Here is a 5,970-nt window from a genome sequence, read left to right as displayed (position 1 = left end):
CCGACGACTACCAAACCCCGACCTCCCACTCTCTCCAAACCCCAACCCCCAAACCCCAACCCCAAACCCTGACTCTACCCTGACCCCCAAAACCCGACCTCAAACCCCAACTGTACCCCGACCCCCAATCCCCGACCCCCAAACCCGAACTGTACCCCAACATCCCGACTCCCAAAACCCCGACTCCCAAAACCCCGATTCCCAAAACCCCTACTGTACCCTGACCCCAAACCCGACGACCCCCAAACCCCAACCCCCCATTCTCTCCAAAACCCTGACCCCAAACCCGACTGTACCCCGACCCCCAAAACCCCGACCCCAAACCCCCGACGACCCCCAAACCCAACCCCCCACTCTCTCCAAAACCCCGAACCCAAACCCTGACCCCGAACCCTGCCCCCAAAACCCCGACTGTACCCTAAACCCCGACGACCCCCCACTCTCTCCAAAACCACGACCCCAAGCCCCAACTGTACCCCGACCCCAAAAGCTGACCCCAAATGAACCCCGAACCCCACGCCCTCGCCCTCCCCCACTCCCCAAACCTGGACCCTTCGATGAGGTGAATCACAGAGATCTGTAGCTCCTCAGTGGTTCTGACTGATGGGAATCTCCAGACAGACGGGGAACTTGCTGAGGCTTATTGTAACAAGCCTCGTCCCTGCCGACCCCATCACTGCCACCTATACTGTCCTCACAATCCCATAACAACACCAGCGTAGATACCTACTGGTCGTGATGTATCCCTTCACTGGACGAAACATCACAGCATGGTCTGTGCAAACAGGGAAGAAAGGCATTAATACTCTCTTGAACAAACCTTTCCACTTCATAAACAACAATACACAAAACAAAGAGCAAAGAACAAAGAAAGTTACAGCCCAGGAACACGCTCTTCAGCACTCCAAGCCTGCGCCCAATCCAGATCCTCGATTTAAGCCTGCTACCTATTTTCTGAGGGTCTGTATCCCTCTGCTCCCTGTCTATTCATGGATCTGTCTAGATATATCTTAAATGGCACTATCATTCCCACTTACTCGGAATAGGGGGTGGGGTTTGAGGGGGGGGGGGGGCGGGGGGGGTAGTAGAGGCGGGGAACGATAGCATCATTTATGAGGTATCTAAAATAAACCCTTTGTTCCCAAACTCTGACCCTCCACTGATCATATAAACTCCTCAGCAATGACAGCACAGCACTCTGGAAAACTACCCAAACAGCCCTTCAGAAAGTAACGTCGAGGATAAGCACAGAGGGAGTGGGCACTGTCAGAGGGGTCAGTGCTGAGGGAGCGGGGCACTGTCGGAGGGCTCAGTGCTGAGGGAGTGGGCACTGTCAGAGGGGTCAGTGCTGAGGGAGCGGGCACTGTCGGAGGGCTCAGTGCTGAGGGAGTGGGCACTGTCAGAGGGGTCAGTGCTGAGGGAGCGGGGCACTGTCGGAGGGGTCAGTGCTGAGGGAGCGGGCACTGTCGGAGGGGTCAGTGCTGAGGGAGTGGGCACTGTCGGAGGGGTCAGTGCTGAGGGAGCGGGCACTGTCGGAGGGGTCAGTGCTGAGGGAGTGGGCACTGTCGGAGGGGTCAGTGCTGAGGGAGCGCCGCACTGTCGGAGGGTCAGTGCTGAGGGAGCGCCGCACTGTCGGAGGGTCAGTGCTGAGGGAGCGCCGCACTGTCGGAGGGTCAGTGCTGAGGGAGCGCCGCACTGTCGGAGGGTCAGTACTGAGGGAGCGCCGCACTGTCAGAGGGTCAGTGCTGAGGGAGCGTCGCACTGTCAGAGGGTCAGTGCTGAGGGAGTGGGCACTGTCGGAGGGTCAGTGCTGAGGGAGCGCCGCACTGTCGGAGGGTCAGTACTGAGGGAGCGTCACACTGTCAGAGGGTCAGTGCTGAGGGAGCGGGCACTGTCGGAGGATCATTGCTGAGAGGGAGCGCCGCACTGTCGGAGGGTCAGCGCTGAGGGAGTGGGCACTGTCGGAGGATCAGTGCTGAGGGAGCGCCGCACTGTCGGAGGGTCAGCGCTGAGGGAGTGGGCACTGTCGGAGGATCAGTGCTGAGGGAGTGGGCACTGTCGGAGGGTCAGCGGTGAGGGAGCACCGCACTGTCGGAGGGTCAGCGCTGAGGGAGCATCGCACTGTCAGAGGGTCAGTGCTGAGGGAGCGCCGCACTGTCGGAGGGTCAGTGCTGAGGGAGTGGGCACTGTCGGAGGGGTCAGTGCTGAGGGAGTGGGCACTGTCGGAGGGGGTCAGTGCTGAGGGAGCGGGGCACTGTCGGAGGGGTCAGTGCTGAGGGAGTGGGCACTGTCGGAGGGGTCAGTGCTGAGGGAGCGCCGCACTGTCGGAGGGTCAGTGCTGAGGGAGCGCCGCACTGTCGGAGGGTCAGTGCTGAGGGAGCGCCGCACTGTCGGAGGGTCAGTGCTGAGGGAGGTGGGCACTGTCGGAGGGGTCAGCGGTGAGGGAGCACCGCACTGTCGGAGGGTCAGCGCTGAGGGAATCGCACTGTCAGAGGGGTCAGTGCTGAGGGAGCGCCGCACTGTCGGAGGGTCAGTGCTGAGGGAGTGCCGCACTGTCGGAGGGTCAGTGCTGAGGGAGCGCCGCACTGTCAGAGGGTCAGTGCTGAGGGAGCGCAGCACTGTCGGAGGGTCAGTGCTGAGGGAGCGCCGCACGGTCGGAGGGTCAGTGCTGAGGGAGTGGGCACTGTCGGAGGGTCAGTGCTGAGGGAGCGCCGCACTGTCGGAGGGTCAGTGCTGAGGGAGTGCCGCACTGTCGGAGGGTCAGTGCTGAGAGAGTGGGCACTGTCGGAGGGTCAGTGCTGAGGGAGTGGGCACTGTCGGAGGGTCAGTGCTGGGAGAGTGGGTGCTGTGGGAGGGTCAGTGCTGGGGAGAGTGGGAGCTGTGGGGGGGGGGTCAGTGCTGGGAGAGTGGGTGCTGTGGGGGACAGTCAGTGCTGGGAGAGTGGGTGCTGTGGAGGGTCAGTGCTGGGAGAGTGGTGTGCTGTGGCGGGGTCAGTGCTGGGAGAGTGGGTGCTGTGGGAGGGTCAGTGCTGGGAGAGTGGGTGCCGTAGAGGTAGGTGCTGGTGAGTGGTGCTGTGGGGAGGGTCTGTGCTGGAGAGGTGGTGCTGTGGGAGGGTCAGTGCTTCGAGAGTGGGTGCTGTGGGAGAGTCAGTGGTTCGAGAGTGGGTGCTGTGGGGAGGTCAGTGCTGGAGAGTGGGTGCTGTGGGAGGGTAATTGCTGGGAGGAGCTGGGTGCTGTGGGGGAGTAGTGCTGGGAGGCAGTGCTGAGGTGGTGCTCTGGGAGGGTCTGTGCTGGGGAGTGGGTGCTGGGAGAGTGGGTGCGTGGGGGAGGTCGGCTGGAGAGTGGGTGCTGTGGGAGGGTCAGTGCTGGGAGGGTGAGGTCTGAGAGTCAGTGCTGGAGAGTGCTGGAGGTTGCTGGAGGGTGTGTGGGAGAGTGTGGAGTGCTGTGGAGTGGGAGTGTCGTGTGGGGAGGGGTGCTGTGTGGGAGGCTGGAGAGTGGGTGCTGTGGGGGTCAGTGCTGGAGATGGAGCTTGGGTGCTCTGGGATGGGTGCTGTGGAGAGGTCGGGGAGAGTGGGTGCTGTGGGAGGGTCAGTGCTGGGAGAGTGGGTGCTGTGGAGGGTCAGTGCTGGGAGAGTGGGTGCTGTGGGAGGTAGTGCTGGGAGGAGGGTGTGTGGAGGGTCAGTGTGGGAGGTGAGTGAGGGTGCTGTGGGAGGGTCGAGTGCTGGCGAGGGTGGGGTAGTGCTGGGTGAGTGTGGGGGTGCAGTGGAGGGTCAGTGCTGAGAGTGGGTGCTGAGGGAGGTCAGTGCTCGAGAGTGGGTGCTGTGGGAGGGTCAGTGCTGGGAGGGAGGTGGGAGGGCTGTGGGGAGGGTCAGTGCTGGAGGTGAGTGCGGTGCTGTGGGAGGGTCAGTGCTGGGAGAGTGGGTGCTGTGGGAGGGGTCAGTGCTGGGAGAGTGGGTGCTGTGGGGAGGTCAGTGTGCGAGGAGGTGCTGGGTAGTGTGGGATTGAGGTCAGGGAGTGGGAGTGGGTGATGTGATGGGGAGTCAGTGCTGGAGGTGTGGGATGCTGTGGGAGGGGGTCAGTGCTGGGGAGTGGGTGCTGTGGGAGGGTCAGTGCTGGAGAGTGGGTGCTGTGGGGAGGGTCAGTGCTGGGAGAGTGGGTGCTGTGGGAGGGTCAGTGCTGGGAGAGTGGGTGCTGTGGGAGGGTCAGTGCTTCGAGAGTGGGTGCTGTGGAGGTCAGTGCTTCGAGAGTGGGTGCTGTGGGAGAGTCAGTGTTTCGAGAGTGGGTGCTGTGGGAGGGCTCAGTGCTGGAGAAGTGGGTGCTGTGGGGGAGTCAGTGCTGGAGAGTGGGTGCTGTGGGAGGGTCAGTGCTGGGAGAGTGGGTGCTGTGGGGAGGTCAGTGCTGGGAGAGTGGGTGCTGTGGGAGGGTCAGTGCTGGGAGAGTGGGTGCTGTGGGAGGGTCCAGTGCTGGGAGAGTGGGTGCTGTGGGAGGGTCAGTGCTGGAGAGTGGGTTGCTGTTGGAGAGTGGGTGCTGTGGGAGGGTCAGTGCTGGGAGAGTGGGTGCTGTGGCGGGAGTCAGTGCTGGGAGAGTGGGTGCTGTGGGAGGGTCAGTGCTGGGAGCAGTGGGTGCTGTGGAGGGAGGTCAGTGCTGGGAGAGTGGGTGCTGTGGGAGGGTCAGTGCTGGGAGAGTGGGTGCTGTGGGAGGTAGTGCTGAGAGTGGGCTGTGTGGAGGGTCAGTGCTGGGAGAGGGGTGCTGTGGGAGGGTCAGTGCTGTGAGAGGGTGCTGTGGAGGGTAGTTGCTGGGATGAGAGGGTGCTGTGGGAGGGTGAATTGCTGGAGAGTGGGTGCTGCTGGGGGAGTCAGTGCTGGGAGAGTGGGTGCTGTGTGGGGTCAGTGCTGGGACAGTGGGGTGCTGTGGGGGAGTCAGTGCTGGGAGAGTGGGTGCTGTGGGAGGGTCAGTGCTGGAGAGTGGGTGCTGTGGTGGGTCAGTGCTGGGAGAGTGGTGCTGTGGGAGGGTCAGTGCTGGGAGAGTGGTGCTGTGATTGCTGCGTGAGGAGTCAGTGCTGGAGAGTGTGCGTGAGGGTCAGTGCTGGAGTGGGAGGTAGTGCTGTGGCGAGTGGTGCTGTGGGAGGGTCAGTGCTGGGAGAGTGGCGTGCTGTGAGGAGTCGTGTGGGAGAGGGTGCTGTGGGAGGGTCAGTGCTGGGAGAGTGGGTGCTGTGAGGGAGTCAGTGCTGGGAGAGTGGGTGCTGTGGGAGGTCAGTGCTGGAGAGTGGGTGCTGTGGGAGGGTCAGTGCTGGGAGAGTGGGTGCTGTGGGAGTCAGTGCTGGGAGAGTGGGTGCTGTGGGAGGGTCAGTGCTGGGAGTGTGGGTGCTGTGAGGGTCAGTGCTGGAGTGTGGGTGCTGTGGGAGGGTCAGTGCAGGAGAGTGGTGCTGTGGAGGGGTCAGTGCTGGGAGTGGGGTGCTGTGGGAGGGTCAGTGCTGGGAGACCGGGCACTATCGGAGCTGCCGACTCAGCTGTCAGTTTTACTCACCAGCTTCTCTCTTATCTCGAATATTTTCAATAACACCATCTTCGTCCAGATTGGGTAACGAGCTGGAATTAGAACGTTTCAGAGTGACCAAACAATCCGCAAAATTGCCCGGAAAGGAGAACTCTATCTGGCTCCTCTTTGACAGAGCGCTCCACCCTGGGCCACACAACCGAACACTGAGAGAAAGTTAATGGGGAAACCACAACCGCAACAGATCCATACAGACAGTGACAAACGATTCAGACCAATCCGGCAGGTAGAACACTCCCGCCAACCTAACACACCTCCTGGCAACCCCTCCCAGACCAACACACCTTCCCTCAACCCCACCCAACCCAACACACCTTCCCACAACCCCTCCCAACCCAACACACCTTCCCTCAACCCCTCCCAACCCAACACACCTTCCCTCAACCCCTCCCAACCCAACACACCTTCCCTCAAC

Source organism: Chiloscyllium punctatum, chromosome 21 (genome assembly GCF_047496795.1).
Source record: "Chiloscyllium punctatum isolate Juve2018m chromosome 21, sChiPun1.3, whole genome shotgun sequence".
NCBI lineage: Eukaryota > Metazoa > Chordata > Chondrichthyes > Orectolobiformes > Hemiscylliidae > Chiloscyllium > Chiloscyllium punctatum.
This window is presented reverse-complemented; position numbering follows the sequence as displayed.